The 23,146-nt window shown below is 40.8% G+C and overlaps 2 protein-coding genes across 2 annotated transcripts in view; one reads left to right on the top strand and one right to left on the bottom strand.

Moving 5' to 3' along the window:
• Nucleotides 1–23,146, top strand: part of LOC310725889 (uncharacterized protein) — a 537,758-nt gene that overhangs the window by 242,205 nt on the left and 272,407 nt on the right. The gene's annotated exons all lie outside the window — the stretch shown is intronic.
• Nucleotides 1–23,146, bottom strand: part of LOC310725919 (uncharacterized protein) — a 70,717-nt gene that overhangs the window by 3,596 nt on the left and 43,975 nt on the right. Inside the window, exon 2 of the mRNA XM_083541076.1 lies at nt 9,244–9,286. The gene's annotated coding sequence lies outside the window, so the exon portion shown is untranslated. The remainder of the gene's footprint in view (nt 1–9,243; nt 9,287–23,146) is intronic.

Here is a 23,146-nt window from a genome sequence, read left to right on the forward strand (position 1 = left end):
TATATATATACAGTGTTGGGCAGTAATGTGTTACTGTAACACGTTACTTTTAAAAATAAAGTAACTCCGTTAGCGTATGGTGCGTTACCCGTTACTTTTATAAATGATTGAATTTGGGCTGAAGTGTAGACTACTTTTTAGTGAAATGTAAGCTGTGTGTTTCTGGTTCGAAGCTCGTATCTACTGCGATAAACAGCAACTCCAGTCTGTTGAAGCTCCTCCAGAAACTCCATGCCTCCATGACGTAGCTATGCGCTAACCCGGTATTCTGTTCTACATTGTTGATCGTTTTCATACTTCAGCTGTGAAAGGAACATGTTTAAGAGCTCAACACAACAGCTTTTATGATGCAGAAGCCACTTTAGTGTTTTGTGAATCTATTATTCAGCTTGTTTTGTTCTTTATTTCAGAAATCCTTGTGATATATTCAGTTTGTGTGTTTAAGTCAGTTTTGTGTTTGTAGACCCTAACGCATAAAAGGGCATAAATAAGAACATTAAAGAAGGTTCTTTAAAAAAAGAAACTAAAAAGTTACTTTTAACAGTAAGGCATTACTTTTTGGTGTAAATAATCAACAACGTAATTAAGTTACTTTTTGAATGAAGTAACGAGTAACTGTAACTATTACTATTTTTTAGTAACGAGCACAACATTGTATATATATATATATATCAGGGTGCGAGCGAAACAGGAGGCAGAGCCAGAGTACAGCTCGCTCGGGTTTTAATAGCAAGTGTGTGGGAGAGAAACACACACACACACACACACACACACACGGCAGTCCTTCGGTTGAGTAAGTCCGAGGTGCGCTTTGGGAGAGGCGTAGCTGACCCGAGATGCACGGGGAGGAGAAGCGCAGCCGGGACGGGATCGTGGAGTCCGAATGGAACGGAATAAATAGAGTCCTGTGTGAACACCGGAACACGAAACCATGCAGCACGTAAAGTCCAACACATACAATAACGAACAGGGAGTGAATGTGAGTGAGGGGTTTATGTAGGAGCGGGGTGGAGTGATGATGAGCTTCAGGTGTGCATCGTTAAGCCTGGAGCTCCAGAGAGAGGCATGAGCGCCACAAAAAGGGGGCGTGGCAGGTGGATCCCTGACAATATATATATATGAGCAGACACTAAAAAGTTAACATGATTTATAATGTTTTAATGAGTGTTAGTTTATTACGTCATCATCCTCAGCACCAGAGTTGTGTTTTTGCACGTGCAACAATTTGAACAATTCTGACATTAAAGATTATTGTGCATCTTTTTCATAGCGGGAAATTCTCCTGATTTAGGACCGAATCACATGACCTGCAGTCCAATCTGTATTTCCAGCCACATACTGAATAGAGCGGGGGGGCCAACCAGTCAGAGACCGAGAGCCACATTTTTTACTGTGTTACCACAAAGAGCCACATCATACACATGGGCACACATGAACATCACCCATCCCTTCCTCTTACACACACACACACACACACACCCCTCTGCTCAGCCAGATGTATTGTAAATGTCACACACCAACATAATGACAGAAATGGACTCCTACAGTTCTAAGACCACAGGACAGTCATTTTCAACAATGAACACTGCACTGTCTCACACACACACACACACACACACACACACACACACACACACACACACACACACACACACACTCTCTCAGTTTAACCAAGTCCACAAACAAAAATATAATAATTTACAATAGCGTTTTTCTTTTATTATGTTACTTAGTGGGACTTTTGGCATCCTTGCCTTAAACAATCCCCTTCAAATCTGCCTCGTATTCCGTTGTTGCCACTCGAAGCAATTCTTTCACGTGTGTGTCAGTCAGAACAGATCGATGCTTTGATTTCACGTGTTTCAGGGTAGAAAACTCAGACTTTGTTTGTAGGGGTTTTTTTGTGCGTGTTCACTTCGCTTGAGTTCAATACGGTATTTTTGTCATATGCGCATGTGCGTGAGATAAATATACCGCAAAGTTTCCCAGTAGGAGCAAGATCATTTCTTAAAAATACCGTATTGAACTCAAGCGAAGCGAACACACATTAAAAACACACCTTTAGACCGATGCTAAGCTTTCACAATGCCGGAGTGTGGTGTATGAACACAACCTGAATAAACTTTCTACACAAACAAGTCTGTGTGGCAAAAGAAGAAACTAAAGGGGGAGAGAGAGAGAGAGAGAGAGAGAGAGAGAGAGAGAGAGAGAGAGAGAGTCGCTCCAGAAAAAAGAGAAGTGCTCTAACTGTTTTACAGTGTGATTTAATAAAGATGAACAGAACAACCATTATTATTCTTTTAATGAATCAAATAAATTTTTATTTTATCATTTAAATATCTCAAATGAATTAACTTCAGAACTTTATGTTTAATTTTATATATATATTTAAATAAAATATAATTATGAATGCAGAAAAAAGCAGTTCCATTACATACTTACGTTCGTGTGCAGCAGTGGAATGGTTGCTGGTCTCCTGCAGAAATGTCCTGAAGTGTAAAACCTGATGATTTTATAGTTAAAGTCGTCGCTCGTCTACACTGTGGGGAACTCCAGATCTTTTTGTAAGTTCTGCTCACTTCTGCTTTCAGATTCATCCACTTCTATTTCACAGACTCGGGCAGGATCTATCCGGAAAGTGTTTATGCACAGTTTCGTTCCTGCCCTGGGGCATAACGCTTGATTCCGGGACATCTGCTGGAGAAGGAATGAAAGCCAGATGTGCAGTCATTCAGGGAGATTTCCACCAAACTAGGTTTCGTTTCTCTCCAACAGATTTCCAGGAAATGTTGGGGGTTTTCCTGCATCAGTATGATCCGGATTCAGTCAGTGAATGTGGGGAAATGTGTTTGTCTGAATGAAACACCAGCAGCAGCAACAGTTTAGAGAATCCCGTCCTCACAAACAGTAACTTTCTGGAACTAAAAGCACTCTGTATAAATGTAGCAGATGATCCAGGAAAGTGTCTCTCAGAGGAGACGTACCCTGGAACTGATCCAAAAGCATGCTTTAAAACAATGTTCATTATGAAAAGTGCTTTAGAAATAAACTTGAACCTGAAGCTAATGAAAACAAGAAAATCAGAATCCAGGTTTTACTTAGTTGGTGCTTCTATAAACATTGATTTGTGCATCGTGTCTTACAGAACAAGAGGAATATTGAGTAAATTGAACAATGGGATTATGGTTAAAGTCGAATCACAGTGTGGCCACATTGATATTATCCACACTGATGACTCATGGGAAATTGTGAAATCCTCAAATGTTTGTTACTGATTTTTTTTTTTTTACTGGTATTCAAGCAACAGCAAATTATGAAGAGAAATAAAAGTTTGTATAATTTTCTATCAAATCAATGCATTTATTGCCCAAAGATTAATCTGCTTCAGGCCTTCCATCAGGATCTCATCTCAAATCTCAAAGATCTTTCTCTTTATTTAATATATATGGCCAAAATTCTGTGGGCCCATCACTATTGCACAAATATCTGGTTCCTCCTAAAATTGGTGACCTCACTAATGCTTTTGTAGCTACATCAACTCGAATCTTCACATCTATGCCACAAAATCAAGTGGAACACATTTTTCCAAAGGAGTGAGGTTTACAACAGGTTCTAATGAATATAGCTAAGTATGATTTTATAGACTATTGTAAAATTCTTTACTGCAGAATTGGAGATGGTCTCCACTTCACCACACTTCACTCTGTAAGCTTCCATTCTCTCATTTCTTGCAGTGACCCGTTTTATATATAATAAACTCTTCCATTAGCACTGGTTATGCACCTAAATCTTTTAATCTGCAGTTATCAACCCCCTCATTTAGAAACCTGACCTTCACCCTGTCAGCTGTCCAACTACAGTCCAATATCAAACCTCCTCTTTATCTCCAAGATTCTAGAAAAGGTTGTAGCACAGCAGTTCTGCTCACATCTTCTTCTTCTTCTTCTTTCGGCTGCTCCCATTAGGTGTCGCCACAGCGGATCATCCGTCTCCATACCACCCTGTCCTCTACATCTGCCTCTTTCACACCAACTACTTGCATGTCTTCTCTCACCACATCCATTTACCTCCTTCTTGGTCTTCCTCTTTTCCTCCTCCCTGGTGGCTCCATCTTCAGCATTCTCCTACCAATATACCCCATGTCCCTCCTCTGCACATGTCCAAACCATCTCAATCTCACCTCCCTCACCTTGTCTCCAAAACGTCCAACATGCGCTGTCCCTCTAATAAACTCATTTCTAATCTTGTCCATCGTCGTCACTCCCAACGAAAACACCTTAACATCTTCAGCTCTGCTACCTCCAGCTCCACCTCCTGCCTTTTACTCAATACCACTGTCTCTAAACCATACAACATCGCAGGTCTCACCACAGTCCTATAAACCTTTCATTCTTGCAGATACTCTTCTATCACAAATCACTCCTGTCACTCTTCTCCACCCACTCCACCCTGCCTGCACTCTTTTCTTTACTTCACTAACACACTCTCCATTACTTTGCACTGTTGACCCCAGGTAACTGAACTCCTCCACCTTCTCCACCTCTTCTCCCTGCAACCGCACCACTCCACTTCCCTCCCTCTCATTCACACACATGTACTCTGTCTCACTCCTACTGACTTTCATTCCCCTTCTCTCCAGCATGTACCTCCACCTCTCCAGGCTCTTTTCAACCTGCTCACTACTCTCACCACAAATCACAATATCATCCGCAAACATCATAGTCCAGGGAGACTCCTGTCTGACCTCGTCCGTCAACCTGTCTATCACCACTGCAAACAGGAAAGGGCTCAGGGCTGATCCTTGATGCAGTCCAACCTTCACCTTGAACCAGTCTGTCGTTCCTACTGCACACTTCACTGCTGTCACACTGTCCTCATACATGTCCTGCACCACCCTCACATACTTCTCTGACACACCTGACTTCCTCATACAATACCACAACTCCTCTCTCCACCCTGTCGTACGCTTTCTCTAAATCCACAAATACACAATGCAGCTCCTTCTCTGTACTTCTCCATCAACATCCTCAAAGCAAATAATCTCAAAGCATCTGTGGTGCTCTTCCTTGGCATGAAACCATACTGTTGCTCAGAGATGGTCACCTCTTCTCTCAGCCTGGCTTCCACTACTCTTTCCCATAACTTCATGGTGTGAGTGATCAACTTAATTCCCCTGTAGTTACTGCAGGTCTGCACATCTCCCTTATTCTTAAAGATCGGTACCAGCACACTCCTTCTCCATTCCCCAGGCATCCTCTCACCTTCCAAAATCTTGTTAAACAATCTGGTTAAAAACACCACTGCCATCTCTCCTAAACATCTCCATGCTTCTACCGGTATGTCATCTGGTCCAACCCACTTTCCACTCTTCATCCTCTTAATTGCTGCTCTCACTTCCTCCTTACTAATCCTATCCACTTCCTGCTTTACCAACTCCACATCATCCAACCTTCTCTCTCTCTCATTTTCCTCGTTCATCAGCTGCTCAAAATAATCCCTCCATCTTCTCAACACACTCTCCTCACTAGTCAACACATTTCCATCTCCATCCTTTATTGCTCTAACTTGCAACACATCCTTCCCAGCTCGATCTCTCTGCCTGGCCAATTGGTACAAATCCTTTTCTCCTTCCTTAGTGTTCAACTTCTCCTACAGCTCCTCATATGCCTTTTCCTTGGCTTTCACCACATCCATCTTTACCTGCTGCCGCATCTCCTTGTACTTCTGCCTACTTTTCTCATCACTCTGTCTATCCCACTTCTGTTTTGTTAACCTCTTTCCCCTTATGCTCTACTGCACTTCCACATTCCACCACCACGTCTCCTTGTCTTGCTTTCTATTTCCAGATGTCATACCAAGAATCTTTCTAGCTGCCTCCCTCATCACTTCTGCAGTAGTTTCCCAATCATCCAGCACCTTTTCACCCCCACAAAGGCCCTGTTTGACCTCTTCCCGGAACCTCACACTACAGTCTTCCTCCTTCAGTTTCCACCATCTTATTTTTCTTTCAGTCCTCACACTCCTCCTCTTCTTCTTCGCCTCCAAAACCATCCTACAGACCACCATCTGATGCTGTCTAGCTACACTGTCCCCTGCCAACACCTTATAGGCTCCAATCTCCTTCAGGTTGCATCTCCCACATAGAACATATTCCACCTGTGTGCACCTTCCTCCACTCTTATAGGTCACCCTATGATCCTCCTTCTTCTTAAAATACGTGTTCACCACTGCCATTTCCATCCTTTTAGCAAAATTTACCACCATCTGCCCTTCCACATTTCTCTCCTTAAGGCCATACCTACCATCACCTCCTCATCACCTCTGTTCCCTTCACCTACATGCCCATTAAAGTCTGCCCCAATCACCAATCGTTCATTTCTAGGTACACCATCTACCACTTCATCTAACTCACTCCAGAATCTTTCCTTCTCCTCCATCTCACAGCCCACTTGTGGAGCATAGGCACTGATGACATTTATCATCATCCCTTCAACTTCCACCCTCACGATCAACACCCTATCAGAAACTCTCTTCACCTCCACTACACTCTTGCTGTACTCTTCCTTCAGAATCCCTCCTTCACCATTTCTCTTTCCATCCACACCATAATAGAACAGTTTAAACCCACCTCCAATGTTTCTGGCCTTACTCCCTTTCCACTTGGTCTCCTGAACACACAACATATCTACCTTTCTCCTCTCTATCATATCAGCTTACTCTCTCCCTTTACCAGTCATAGTGCCAACATTTGAAGTACCAACCCGAACCTCCACACTCCTCCACTTCTCCTTTTCCTGCCATCTCTGTAGACGTCTTCCTCCTCTTCTTCTCCTTCTTTGGCCAACAGTAGCCCAATTTCCACCGGTACCCTGTCGGCTAACGATACCTGTGGCGGTCGTTGTTAACCCGGGCCTCGACCGATCCGGTATGAAATTCTTAATCGTGACCCGCATATTTGATTTGGCACATGTTTTACGCTGGATGCCCTTCCTAACGAAATATCCTGCTGCATTTTGGAAACTCATCCAGCAGGGGGCAGCAATTGATTATTTTCGATTTATTTCTTTTATTTTTTTTTTCAGGTTCCCTGGAATTTTTCTCTCTAAACCACTCTAAATAAATTATATTCAATTGTAAAATATATGTGCGTTATGATGCATAAATCTATTTGAAAGATTAGAAAATATATGAAAATATACAGACAATGATGCATGTACAACAACAACATACAGTGCCTTGTGAAAGTATTCGGCCCCCTTGAACTTTGCGACCTTTTGCCACATTTTAGGCTTCAAACATAAAGATATAAAACTGTAATTTTTTGTGAAGAATCAACAACAAGTGGGACACAATCATGATGTGGAACGAAATTTATTGGATATTTCAAACTTTTGTAACAAATAAAAAACTGGGGAGTGGTGGCTCCAGCGGTTAAGGTGCTGGGTTGCCGATCGGAAGGTCTGGGGTTCAAGCCCCGGTATCGCCAAGCTGCCACTCTTGGGCCCTTGAGCAAAAGCCTTCCCGTGGGCTCACCACCTGCAGGAGGGACCGTAAGGGACGGTGCTGTGAGGATTGGGCAGCAGTCGAAGGCGAGGGCCTGCTTAGACTGCTGCCCCCGCGACCCGAATTACGGATAAGCGGGAGAAAATGATTGAATGAATGAATAAAAAACTGAAAAATTGGGCATGTAAAATTATTCAGCCCCCTTAAGTTAATACTTTGTAGCACAACCTTTTGCTGCGATTACAGCTGTAAGTCGCTTGGGGTATGTCTCTATCAGTTTTGCACATCGAGAGACTGAAATCTTTGCCCATTCCTCCTTGCAAAACAGCTCGAGCTCAGTGAGGTTGGATGGAGAGCATTTGTGAACAGCAGTTTTTAGTTCTTTCCACAGATTCTCGATTGGATTCAGGTCTGGACTTTGACTTGGCTATTCTAACACCTGGATATGTTTATTTGTGAACCATTCCATTGTAGATTTTGCTTTATGTTTTTTATGTCCCTGTCCCTGCTGAAGAAAAGCAGGCCCAAACCATGATGCTGCCACCACCATGTTTGACAGTGGGGATGGTGTGTTCAGGGTGATGAGCTGTGTTGCTTTTACGCCCAACATAACGTTTTACATTGTTGCCAAAAAGTTCGATTTTGGTTTCATCTGACCAGAGCACCTTCTTCCACATGTTTGGTGTCTCTCCCAGGCGGCTTGTGGCAAACTTTAAACAACACTTTTTATGGATATCTTTAAGAAATGGCTTTCTTCTTGTCACTCTTCCATAAAGGCCAGATTTGTGCAGTATATGACTGATTGTTGTCTTATGGACAGAGTCTCCCACCTCAGCTGTAGATCTCTGCAGTTCATCCAGAGTGATCATGGGCCTCTTGGCTGCATCTCTGATCAGTCTTCTCCTTGTATGAGCTGAAAGTTTAGAGGGACGGCCAGGTCTTGGTAGATTTGCAGTGGTCTGTTACTCCTTTTATTTCAATATTATCGCTTGCACAGTGCTCCTTGGGATGTTTAAAGCTTGGGAAATCTTTTTGTATCCAAATCCGGCTTTAAACTTCTCCACAACAGTATCTCGGACCTGCCTGGTGTGTTCCTTGTTCTTCATGATGCTCTCTGCACTTTAAACGGACCTCTGAGACTATCACAGTGCAGGTGCATTTATACGGAGACTTGATTACACACAGGTGGATTCTATTTATCATCATTAGTCATTTAGGTCAACATTGGATCATTCAGAGATCCTCAACGAACTTCTGGAGAGAGTTTTTTATTTGTTAAAAAAGTTTGAAATATCCAATAAATTTCGTTCCACTTCATGATTGTGTCCCACTTGTTGTTTATTACTACAAAAAAGTCCCTACTACAAAAAAGAGAAGTGCAAACAGCATTTCTGAACCATTAAATGTGAATATGAAAGAAAATTTCAAGATTAAGCTTCACTTTTACTTTTGTGTTTTTTTAAAAAGCTACATACAAGATATTGTGTTTAACTGTTTTACAGTGTGATTTAATAAAGATGAACAGAACAACCATTATTATTATTTTAATGATTCAAATACATTCAGTTTTTATCATTTAAATATCTGAAATAAATTAACTTCCGAACTTCATGTTTAATTTTATATATATATATATATATATATATATATATATATATATATATATATATATATATATATATATATTTAAATAAAATATAATTATAAATGCAGAAAAAAGCAATTCCATTACGTACTTACGTTCCTGTGCAGCAGTGGAATGTTTGCTGGTCTCCTGCAGAAAGTGTAAAACCTGATGATTTTATAGTTAAAGTGTGCTCCTGCCCTGAGTTCTTGGGCAGTGTTCCAGATCCATCCCATAATTTAGGACATAACACAATAATCGAAAAAGGAAACTGTAAACGGTGGAAATCCTGAAGATGCACTGATTATGCTTTAGAAGTTCTGTGCCAATCCACAGTGGAGAGTTTTACTGAGTTTCCCTGAATGAATAATTGTATTATTCATAACTTATATAAATAAAATGTATAAAAAACTGAACAATGAACATTCAATTTTATTTGTGTAACACTTTCAACAATGGACATTTTCCCAAAGCAGCTTTAAACAAATAAAGAGGTTGTGAAATTGGAATTTAGACGTTTCCTTTTGTGTCTGGTTCCTCTCAACTTTTCTTCCTCATGTCATCTCAGGGAGGTTTTTTTGTGCCACAGTCACCACAAACCTCCCTGAGATGGCATGAGGAAGAAAAGTTGAGAGGAACCAGACTCAAAAGGAAACGAGGTGTAATTGGGAGCAGTGTAGATGATTAAAACAGTGGTGATGTGATCATATTTTCTAGATCTAGCGAGGACTCTTGCTGCTGCATTCTGAACTAACTGAAGCTTATTTCTGCACTTACTCCAACACCCAGACAGTAAAGCGTTACAGTAGTCTAATCTAGATGTTACAAAAGCATCTACTAGTTTTTCTGCATCCTGTAACGACATCATATTTCTAATTTTAGCAATATTTCTAAGGTAAAAGAAGGCGATCCTGGTGATATTATTCACGTGAGACTCAAAGGAAAGACTCGGGTCAATAATCACACCAAGGTCTTTGACAGTCGTACACGCTGAAACAGAAACACCGTCCAGAGATGCTACGTAATCGGAAAGTTGACTTCTAGCTGCATGTGGTCCTAGTAAAAGTACTTCTGTCTTATCTGAGTTGAGCAAAAGAAAGTTATCAAGCATCCACTGTCTAATGTCCTTTACACACTCCTCAACATTGTTAAACTGATCTCTCTCATCTGGCTTTGCTGAAATATACAGCTTTGTATCATCAGCATAGCAATGGAAGCAAATACCATGTTTATGTATAACTTCACCAAGCAGCAGCATATAAAAAGAGAAAAGCAGTGGGCCCAAGACAGATCCTTTAGGAACACCAAACTTTACCTCAGAGAGTGTGGAGAACCCACCATTTACATCAACAAACTGATAGAGATCAGTCAGATAAGACCTGAGCCAAGAGAGAGCTGTTCCCTTTATTCCAACATTAAAAATAGCAACAGCAGCAGTCAAAATTGATGTGCAAAACACAGCATGTAAACAGGTCTGTTATAATATAATATGGGTGGTACTGAAGACATGGATGTGTGAAATGATAATGTTCTCAACGACTGGTCATGAACATGATAGAAGAACCGGCCGAAAACAAAGACCAATGAGAAGAAATCACCCTACCGCGATGGATCGGTAACCCAATTCCACAGCGGATTTCACCCAGAAGCTCACTGCCGCTTCTCATAGATCATGCTCGCTGGCTCGGGATCATGCAAGCGTGGTGGCGCCGCCAACCTCAGTGAACCCGCTCCGCTCTGCTCCAGTGTTCCCCCGAGCGCGTCTCTCCGCTCCAGTTTTTCTCCGAACGCGTCTCTCCTCTCCAGTGTCTGCCGAGGGTGGCGCTACGCTCCAGTGTTCTGTCTAGGGCACCGCTCCACTCCAGTGTTATGCTGAGCGCTCCGTACCGCCGGCCGGCCGCAAAAGGGATGTAATACTGCCGCCCGGCTGCGAAATGGTCGTCTTTCCGCCGCCCAGCCGCGAAAGGGACATCGTACCGCTGCCCGGCCGCGAAAGGGATGTTGTGCCACCGGCAGGCCGTGAAAAGGATGTTGTACCGCCGTGAAAGGGACGTCGTACCGCCGCCCGGCCGCAAAAGGGACGTCGTACCGCCGCCCAGCCACGGAAGGGACGTTGTACCACTGCCGAAGTGCGTCATGAACAGAACATCATCGCCAAACCCCTCCAGATCTGCCATCGTACCTTCAAATCCCAACATCTCGCCTCCAAGTCCCTCCGGAGGTGACTTCTCACCACCAAGTTCCTTCGAAGGCGACGTCGCACCTCCAAATTCCTCTGAAGGCGACGTCATGCTTCAAGGTCTCTCTGAAGGCGTCGTCATGCTTTACAGACCCTCAGAAGGCGAGGCCGCGCTTCACAGCTCCTACCACAACGACTTAGCAATTCCTAACCGCTCTGAAAGACTCCACACTCCAGGATTTCTCAGAAGCCGACATTGCAGACCTAGGCTCCTCTGAGGGCAACGTCACAGTCCCTGATTCCTCCCAGGGTGCCGTTGCGCTTCAAGACCCCTCAGAAAGCGAATCCATGGGCCAAATTCCCTCTGGAGGCGACGTCTCGCCTCAGAGTCCCTCTGAAGATGACGTCTTGCCTCAGAGTTCCTCTGAAGGCGACGTCTTGCCTCAGAGTTCCTCTGAAGGCGACGTCTTGCCTCCGAGTCCCTCTGAAGGCGACGTCTTGCCTCCGAGTCCCTCTGAAGGCGACTTCTCTACTCCGAGTCCCGAGTCCCCCACCCAGGCCGTCACTGCACTCCAGACCCCCAGGTCTGCTCCAAACACCCGCTGAGGGTGTGGCTCGACCTCTGTTTTTTGCCGAGGGCGTCGCTCGGTCCCTGATTTTTGCAGAGGGCGTCGTTCTGCTCCCAATCCCTGCAGTGGGCGTCGCTCGACCTCCGATCTCCGCAGAGGGTGTTGCTCGGCCTCTGATCTCCGCCGTGGTTGTCGCTCGGCCTCTGACCTCCGCCGAGAACTTTGCTCCGCCCCTGTTCTCCGCCAAGGGCGTCGCTCTTTTTTATTTAGTTGGCCTAGGTTGATGCGAGTATGTTCATTCTAGCTTATGGCTGTTCAGACATTAGGAAGTGAACGAGCAACCTATAGTATGAGCAAACGGAGATACGAGAGTCCTTGCTCGCAAACCTTTACCCTGTTTCACGAGCAAATTTCGAAGGCACGAGCAAACCCACGCTGCCAGTTCCCCATTTTCGGCGGAGGGTCGCATCAGTCGCTTAGTTGATGACTTATCGCTCGGTCGCTCTCGTTGTTCAGTGGAGCAAAAACTTAACTTTTTTTAGTTTTATATTTTTATTTTACTAGAAATCTTGAAAAATGTCTCCCAAAAAAATCAGTGATGGTGCTGTGAAAATAAAAGTAAATAGAATTACCATGGAAACCGAGAAGGTTACGAGCGTGGTGCGAGTCTCACACTCGCATTCAACCACTACCACATGGGTAAGTGTTAAATTATGTTAATAATTTGCGTAATAATTTGGTAATTTGCGGTGTATTTCTTTGTTAAAATAGGCTACAAATAGTTTTTAAGTGCAGAAATAAGCGATCGAATGAGATCTCGGAACGGATTAAATCACTTTTACATTCATTCTTATGGGAAAATCAGTTTGAACGTACGAGCAAATGGACCTATGAGCAATTTTCAAGAACGAATTATGCTCGTACAATAGGGTTTTACTGTATTGTTAATATTTACACAAAACTACTTAAAGGGGAAAAAAAAATCACTATCTGGAAGATGCTAACATTAATATCATTTAAACATTAATGTAAACACTGTCTGGCCTGAAAATGTCCTCAGCTGGGTGTAAGTACGCTGAAAGGGAAGAGCTCCATTGGATAATTAGTGCAGTTTTGAATATGTTTCAGCTGCAACACATTATAACTACAAACTGATACAGTGAGCAGCTTCTCATTTCTTACACAAACATGTGGGAAGACGTCTACAGTGCTCTTGGAAAAGATGTTCCTCTGTTTTAGATCGGGTCAAATTATTGCTGTATAATAAAAATAAATAAATAAAAACAATAAACAAAAAGGAGATTACTGAAAGTTCTACAATTACACTCTTAAAAGTAACGCTTCTATTTAGAACCAGAAATGGTTCTATTACCCACTTGATATATGGAACCCCAAATGGTTCTTTAAATCCAGGTTAAATGTAAGGGTTCGTTATTATAAAAAAATTACAGTATTACAGTATTTACAGTATTTATTATTGATTTAATTTTTAATTAACACACATAACCTTGTTTATGTTCTGTATGTGAGCAGTGAGCAAAGTTTACACTAAAAGGTTCTATCGGCCAAGTACAGAACCCCAGGGTTCTATATAGAACCTCAAGGAACCCTTTTTTTTTTGAGAGCTTATATGCTAAAAACTGTCCAGTGCATTAATAAAACCTGGAAGGACAGTGGTGAACCATCATCTTCCAGGTAGGAATGTGGTAGGAAAAAACAATCTTGAAGGATCATGATCAGTGATCACTTACATTCTGGTGAAATAAAATCAGCAGTAGAACTTATGGCTTATTGTTCCAGAGTGATGGATGGATCAGGTTAAGAAGAGAAGCAGATGAAATGATGCACCCATCACACCCAGTGCCTACTATAGACTGTGGGGGAAGTGTTATGTTCTGGGGTCGCTTCAGTTGGTCAGCTCCAGGATCAGCAATGTTGTGTGCCCAAAAATATGGTCAGCTGGCTACCTGAATATACTGAATGACCAGGTTTGTCCATCAATGGATTTTTTTCTTGCCTCATGGCGTGGGACATCATTTAAACACATGGACTGGCCTCCACAGAGTCCAGACCTTGATCCCATTGAGAATCTTAAGAATCTGTATGCAGCAGTTTAACTCACCATCAATACAACATTTTTGCAATAAATTAATTAATTCTGGATGAAAATAAATGTTGTAACATTGTATAATGTATAGAATTTCATATATTATATAAATACAGAAATCATGTGATGGTAAATGTATGAGCTTCAACGAAATATTACACCATGTGACTTTTTTGTTTTGGTCAGGAATTATGTGTGTTGTGTAAAATGGTGAAATGTCATTGCTGTCATATGAATACAACATGCATCAGTGAAAGTGAATCTTGTTGCATATGGAAAATTACACTTTTACAATCCAAGAGAATTTACATACATTTTAAAATGATGTAATAAAAGACAGTTCACCCAAAACATTATCAGGGATTAAAACGAAATAAAAAAAGATTATTAAAAGATTTAAACATTTAGAAAAAAAAAGCAAATAAAACAAACAAATAAATACACACACGAGAAAAAACTTCACGATATATTTTATTGTCCTTTTTTTTATTAATATAATGAAACAATTTTATAAGCATACTGTGCATTTAATCTTTGTGTTTGGATTTCAGAAAATGATTGTTATATATTTAAGTTGGAAAAATTCTGCATCATATTAATAACACATTTAAAGTAATAATGTCTTTTCTCCCTGCTGCTATTAGACTTTATAATCAGAGTGGCTCCCAGTAAACCAGTCACCAAAATACACACTGTTCTTGTGTTTAACTGCAATAATAACAAGAACAAAGTTTTCATGCAATAAATGTACAATAACTCATTAAAACTGTGTAATATTACCTGTGTGCAATATGTTTGATAGCGTAACTACTTATTGCTCTCTTTTTCTTTTGTATTTATACATTGTGTTGTGTATATACTGTATTGTGTTTCTACTTTATATATATATATATATATATATATTTGCACTTTTTCTTTTTCTTTGCTGCTGTAACACAAATTTCCCCACGGTGGGATTAATAAATGTACATCTCTTATCTTATCTCTGAAATGATTTACAATTCTATTTACCATCATAAAAACACACACACACACACACACACACACACACACACACACACACACACACACACACACACACACACAGTAGTCTACATTGTTATATATTTAATGGATTAAATTGCAGTGTTTATGGATAATGAAAATAAAAAATGCAGAAATCTTCTCAGCAGCGATCTCAATTTCTCTTTCAATCTCATCCTCGATTCTTCTTTTACTTTCACACCGAGTCTGATGCTGCTGTGTTTCTTCCTCTGTCATCATTCGTATTTTCACCCTGGTTGAAGAGAAAACATTTCTACACTCGTCACTCCACTTCAATTGTGAATGAAGTGTCTGCAAAGCTTCATCATATTCAGACAGAGAGGAGCAGGTGAGATCTTTAAAGAGTCTCTTAAAGCTCCACATCACCACATTGCTTAGGACCATGGGACAATAATCATTTAGCTCAACTGGAGTGCATGGATTAGGTTCAGGAGTGATAGTGAATCTCTTGAAGCATGGAGGGAGAATGAATTGTGTCAGAGACGGGTGGAAAATAAAGTACTGGGCGAGTTAGTTTCATCTACACCTGCTATTCACTTTCCTTAGACTCCTCCTGACCTGATGTTCTGAGACACTGAATCCACAACCCTCACTGATGGGTGAGTATATTTCTATTGCGTTAGCAGGAATGCTAGTTTGTAGCCAGGATGCTAATATTGGTAGCACTTTTATACAGTTGACTTTAGTTAAAAGGATGGAAATGGCAGTGGTGAATACATATTTTAAGAAGAAGGAGGATCATAGGGTGACGTATAAGAGTGGAGGAAGGTGCACACAGGTGGATTATGTTCTATGTAGGAGATGCAACCTGAAGGAGATTGGAGACTGTAAGGTGTTGGCGGGGGACAGTGTAGCTAGACAGCATCAGATGGTGGTCTGTAGGATGGTTTTGGAGGCCAAAAAGAAGAGGAGGAGAGAGAGAAGATGGTGGAAGCTAAAGGAGGAAGACTGTAGTGTGAGGTTCAGGGAAGAGGTCAGACAGGAGCTCGATGGTGGTGAAGAGGTGCCGGATGATTGGGCAACTACTGCAGGGGTAATGAGGGAGGCAGCTAGAAAAGTACTTGGTGTGACATCTGGAAATAGAAAGGAAGATATGGAGACGTGGTGGTGGAATTAGGAAGTGCAGGAGAGCATTAGGAGAAAGAGGTTGGAAAAACAGAAGTGGGATAGACAGAGTGATGAGAAAAGTAGGCAGGAGTACAAGGAGTAGCAGCAGCAGGTGAAGAGGGATGTGGTGAAAGCAAAGGAAAAGGCGTATGAGGAGCTGTAGGAGAAGTTGGACACTGAGGAAGGAGAAAAGGATTTGTACCGATTGGCCAGGCAGAGGAACCGAGCTGGGAAGGATGTGCTGCAAGTTAGAGCAATAAAGGATGGAGAGGGAAATGTGTTGACTAGTGAGGAGAGTGTGTTGAGAAGGTGGAGGGAGGATTTTGAGCAGCTGATGAATGAGGAAAATCAGAGAGAGAGAGAAGGTTGGATGATGTGGTGTTGGTGAAGCAGGATGTAGATAGGATTAGTAAGGAGGAAGTGAGAGCAGCGATTAAGCGGATGAAGAGTGGAAAGTCAGTTGGACCAGATGACATACCGGTAGAAGCGTGGAGATGTTTAGGAGAGATGGCAGTGGAGTTTTTAACCAGATTGTTTAACAAAATTCTGGAAGGTGAGACGATGCCTGAGGAATGGAGAAGGAGTGTGCTGGTACTGATCTTTAAGCATAAGGGAGATGTGCAGACCTGCAGTAACTACAGGGGAATAAAGTTGATCAGTCACACCATGAAGTTATGGGAAAGAGTAGTGGAAGCCAGGCTGAGAGAAGAGGTGACCATCTGTGAGCAACAGTATGGTTTCATGCCGAGGAAGAGCACCACAGATGCCTTATTTGCTTTGAGAATGTTGATGGGAAGTATAGAGAAGGACAGAAGGAGCTGCATTGTGTATTTGTGGATTTAGAGAAAGCGTACGACAGGGTGGAGAGAGGAGTTGTGGTATTGTATGAGGAAGTCTGGTGTGTGAGAGAAGTACTTGAGATGTTGTATGGATTAGAGACAGTGGCATTGAGTAAAAGACAGGAGGCGGAGCTGGAGGTACCAGAGCTGAAGATGTTGAGATGTTCGTTGGGAGTGACGAGGACAGACAGATTTAGAAATGAGTTTATTAGAGGGACAGTGGCTGTAGGACGTTTTGGTGACAAGGTGAGGGAGGTGAGATTGAGATGGTTTGGACATGTGCAGAGGAGGGACATGAGTTATATTGGTAGGAGAATGCTGAGGATGGAGCCACCAGGAAGGAGGAAAAGAGGAAGGCCAAGGAGGAGGTTTATGGATGTGGTGAGGGAAGACATGCAGGTAGTTGGTGTGAAAGAGGCAGATGTAGAGTACAGGGGGGGATGGAGACGGATGATCGGTTGTGGCAACCCCTAATGGGAGCAGCCGAAAGAAAAAGCAGAAGATTTATACAGTTAAATCTTTTTTCAATTTAATGACTGAGGATGTTTCTCCATCAGACACAAAGTCATCAGCATTAGTGGAGAAGGGTGAAAGAGACGATATAAACACATCAAATGTTCCTGATTTGTGTAAATCTTCATATATTTAATAAGATAATAAATAAACCTGCTGGGAACTGATAAGTAACAGATAAATAATCATGGAGATAAAAGATGAATCAGAGGAACTTTGCTGTGACAGAAAGATCTGTAACAATATTAGAGTGGAGTTTGTGTTGTTTACTGAACATATTTCATAAAATATTACAGAAAATAATCACATACCTTTAATTGGGTGTGTTGATTCTGTCATCTCATTTTTATCTATGCAGCGGCACAAATTTATAGAATTGTGGTCTTCACTCATTTTAATTATGTAATATGGGTTTTCTTTTGTATAAATCTCAGAGCTTAAATCTGGTTTTGCACTGCAGTATTCCTCTGTGCATTCCCCCTTCTTCAGCATGAGGTCGAGCTTTTCAGGTGAGGACGAGAAAGTCCATGATTTCACAATTTTTTGTTCGCATTCCGTACGTCCTTTAAGGGTGTCCTAAACATAAAGAACAGATATATGATGTAAAAGTCTTTATATTCACATGTAGAAAAAGTTATTAATGCCAATCTACAGCTACTCGTTTATGTTTTACATCAATGTGTAAGTAAATATATTGACAGTGTTTATTACATACTAATGAATCTTCTGATTCGACTTGATGCAGATGGTCCATGTGAATCCTGTTTTATTTTCAACAGTGACTGTCCCTTCAGTGTTCCCCATTCTGAAAGGAAAGTGTTCAGAACAATAATTATGTAATAATTGTGTGTGCTGTTATAGTAAACTACAAAGTGCTGGAAGAGCCTTCAGGTTGTTCCTCCTAACTATAATATACAGAGAGGGAGTGTTAAATACATACTACAAACACATACTACAGTAACCACACTAAGGTACGTAATTTCTCTGCTATGGCGAACATCCAGTTCATTCAGTGTGTGAAGTATGAAATGTTTAGTCAGTCTTTCTCCGTTGTTAGCGATAATTTTATCTGTGAGAAGTATAAGCTAGTTTGCCCTTTGACAGAGAAGATCTTAGCATTGGAGGAGCGCATCCAGAGTGTAGAGAGAAGTAGTAAGTGCGAGAGAAGTCCAGGTTCTGCAGGTGAAAGTCTGGATGCCCTAGGTGAAGTTAATATTTCCCCGACTCCGGCATTAGAGCCCTCGCAACGGGGCGAATGGGTGATGACTCAGCGGCATACTCGCAAAGCCAAAGCTAACGCTAAGGCTTGCCCACGGGAGCACCATTCCTCTCCGCTTCACGTGTCCAACAGGTTTGCTCTCCTCAGTGAAGCACCCGATGAGAAACCTGAAAGAAGGGCGGGACGGTATCCATCTTGTATTACATCTCATTTCTTGTAGAATAGGTCATAGTCTCAGAACAGCACTAGTTAACAAGTGACCGTCCAGAGCCAAGGCCAGGGAGCAGACAGACAGGCTAAACTGACCGTCTGCTAGCTGCACAGAGTCGTCACTCAGGATCCACCAAATTGAGACTGTGTCTGTCCCCCGAGCAAAACCAAAATATAGGAATTCTCAGAAAGTCTGGCAGAGGAGGCGGAGTCGCAGCTATTTATAATAATAATAATCTAAACATCACACAAAAGACTAAACACAAATGTAAAACATTTGAAGTTCTTTACACCAGCATAAGATATTCAGTGTCCAAAAGCAGGTCCAGTCAGTCAATTCCACTAATTATTATTTATAGACCCCCAGGGGCCCTACTCTAATTTTCTCATAGAATTTGCAGATTTCATCACAAATTTAGCTCCTTCTTTACACAAAGCATTAATTATTGGTGACTTTAATATTCATTTTGATAATCAGGAAGACTCCTTAAGAGCAGCTGTTGTGTCCATTCTAGAGTCAGTTGGAATTAATCAGAATGTTATAGGACCTACTCATAGTGGTGGACACACTCTCGATTTGTTGTTAACATTTGGATTAAAAATAAAAAAATGAGTCATAATTCCACAGTCTGAAGCTATTTCAGACCATTATCTCATCTCTTTTTTTAAAATTTGCCTCAGTCATTGCATTACTACTTCACCACGTTATCGTGTTAAGCGTACTTTCACGTCAGCTACAGCAGCGCATTTTATCAATAATCTTCCAGAAATTACGATATTAGATAGATCTCCGTCTGACCCCGCAGAGCTCGACTGGGCCACTGAACATCTAGAATCAACGTTACGTTACACTCTAGATGATGTAGCTCCCCTTAAGACCAAAATGATCAGGGAGAAAAAATTATCACAGTGGTATAATGATCATATGCGCACCTTAAAACAGACCACTCGAAAATTAGAACGTAAATGACGTCAAATAAAATTAACAGTATTTCAAATAGCATGGAAGGAGAATCTCCTAATTTATAGAAAATCTCTTAGAAAATATAAAAAATTTCACCATCCTCATAGAAAATAACAAGCATTATCCTAGATTTTTATTCAGCACGGTAGCAAAATTTACAGGGAATAAAAGCACTGCACTAGACAGCAGTGTAATTATAACAGACAATCAATTACAAAGTTTTACCCCAATTCTTGAGAATGACTTAATTTCATTTATTTCCTCATCAACCTGCATTCTCGATGCCTCCCCTACAAGTTTCTTTAAACAGATAACTCCAGAAGTAATTGAACCTGTTCAATAAAAATAATAAACTCTTCCATTAGCACTGGTTATGTACCAAAATCCTTCAAACTGCAGTTATTCACCCCCTTATTAAGAAACCTGACCTTGACCCATGTCAGCTGTCCAACTACAGACCAATATCAAATCTCTCCTTTATATCCAAAATTTAAAAAAAAAGGTTGTAGCACAGCAGTTATGCTCACATCTACTTATGAATGACATTTTTGAAATGTATCAGTCAGGATTTCGGCCTCATCATAGCACAGAGACGGCGCTAGTTAAGGTGGTAAATGACTGTTATTGGCCTCTGATCAGGGTTTTGTCTCTTTACTTGTTTTGCTCGACCTCAGTGCAGCTTTTCACACCATTGACACACTATACTACTTGCTACTTATTTGACTGATCGCTATCAGTAAGTTGGTGTAAATGGTGAGTTCTGCACACTCTCTGAGGTAAAGTTTGGTGTTCCACAAGGATCTGTCTTAGGCCCACTGCTTTTCTCTTTATATATACTGCCGCTTTGTGAAATTATTTATAAACATGGGATTTGCTTCCATTGCTATGCTGATGACACACAGCTGTATATTTCAGCAAAGCCGGATGAGAGAGATCAGCTTAACAATGTTGAGGAGTGTGTAAAGGACATTAGACAGTGGATGCTCGATAACTTTCTTCTGCTCCACTCAGATAAGACAGAAGTACTTTTACTAGGACCACATGCAGCTAGAAGTCAACTTTCCGATTACGTAGCATCTCTGGATGGTGTTTCTGTTTCAGCGTGTACGGCTGTCAAACACCTCGGTGTGATTATTGACCCGAGTCTTTCCTTTGAGTCTCACGTGAATAATATCACAAGGATCTCCTTCTTTTACCTTAGAAATATTGCTAAATTATAAATATGATGTCGTTACCGGATGCAGAAAAACTAGTTCATGCTTATGTAACATCTAGATTAGACTACTGTAACGCTTTACTGTCTGGGTGTTGGAGTAAGTGCAGAAATAAGCTTCAGTTAGTTCAGAATGCAGCAGCAAGAGTCCTCACTAGATCTAGGAAATATGATCACATCAGCCCTGTTTTAATCATCTACACTGCTCCCAATTACATCTCACACTGATTATAAAATACTACTACTGACGTATAAAGCACTTAACGCTCTCACGCCGCAGTATCTGAGTGAACTTCTGTAGCAGTATGATCCAACACGCCTACTTAGATCAAAAGGTGCAGGCTATTTGTTGGTTCCTTAAATAATGACGACTACAGCAGGGGGCAGATCTTTCTCTTATAAATCCCACAGTTATGAAACAGCCTTCCAATCAGTGTTCGGGACTCAGACACAGTCTCAAGTGTTCAAGTCAAGGCTGAACACATTTATTTAGTGGAGTCTTTAGTCAGTAGGTGTTTGTGAGGTAAAGGCTCAGATCTGGGGGGATCATGGATATGGCGTGTTTGGTGAACTACTGTCATCCCCTCACATTCACACGTTCACTCAGGTTTGTTGATGGTGGTGTGGTGGGTCGTCTCTTATCCCAGAGATCCCAAACTTACTTAAAAGTTCATATTCACTTTTAATCACCACATTATCTGTGTAAAGCTGCTTTGAGACGATGTTCATTGTCAAAAGCGCTATACAAATAAACATGAATTGAATTGAAATTGTTAAATATTATTAATTTGATGAGAGATTTTATAGGATTGTGTTTGTGTGTGTAATTGTAGAGATTGTACTGCATTGTTGTATGTGATAAGATCAGTGTGCTGTGATTAGGATTTACAGCATGACCCTGAATGTTAAATCCCTCTTACTGTACACCAATTACTATATTTTATTGATTCAATAATGATCATCCACAGATTTGATCCAGACATGTTTTGGGTGAACTTTTTTATTCTTATTTCTTTCTCCATAATTGTAAAAGTGTAATTGTTGTCATGTGGTTTTCAAGCTGTGATTTAATAAAGATGAACAAAATACATATCTAAAATGAAAATACCTCCAGAATACAACCTTTAATTCCTATATAACTTTACTATATTACTATATATTATATATTATTGTTGTAGAAAAAAGCAGTTGTTTACGTTCCGGTGCAGCAGTGGCAGGTTTGCTGGTGTCTGGTATGTAACAGTGAAGACTGTAATAAAGACACTTTAGAAAAGAGTTTCTGTTATAAAAAAAAAACAAAAAGACATAAAACTGCAATAAATTAATTCTTTTTTTATTAAAGTACAAATAATAAAATGTTGTGTTTGTGATGTAAAAATATATAATAAAGGCCCATATTCAAACACTCTTAAACATCTTTACTGTGTGGTGTTTGAGACTCTACAGTAAAATGTAAAAGCAAAATCACTTTGATTTGAACTTCCTTTAAATGTTTGCTAATTCATTCAGTTGATCTTCACTCAGAGTGATCCTGAATATCACTGAATTAATTTTCAGCTCCTTCTACTGTACAATTTATAACAAACACAAACATCAGTGCATCTGAATCACCACATTAAACACTCATAAAACATTTTCTTTTATCGGTTTACTCAATCTTTCAAATACTTCTTATTTAGAGTGTCTCTGTCTATTAGAGTCTTCAATTGACCAAACGTATAAAGGAAAGTGTTTGAATGTGGAACATAATTAAATAAACTGTTTTTTTACTATTTTATGTCTTTGTGTTATTTTATAACGGAAACTGATTCTGAAGCGTCTTTACATCTATTTTGACTGCTCCCACCAGCCATAGCGTAAGTGTATGATTAAACACAAAGAAAAGTGCTGCTGACTTGAGCGTGGATTTTGAAGCTGCGGCTGGTTTAACTGCAGTCTGCAATGCAATGCTTTAGACTGATGTGTGTTAGTGTGTTTTAACTACATGTATTTTAATATATTATAATAATACCTTTATTATACATAAAGATCACATGACCAGATGTAAATGGTTTT

The sequence above is a fragment of the Silurus aristotelis genome (genome assembly GCF_946808225.1).
Source record: "Silurus aristotelis genome assembly, chromosome: 5".
NCBI classification, from domain to species: Eukaryota; Metazoa; Chordata; class Actinopteri; order Siluriformes; family Siluridae; genus Silurus; species Silurus aristotelis.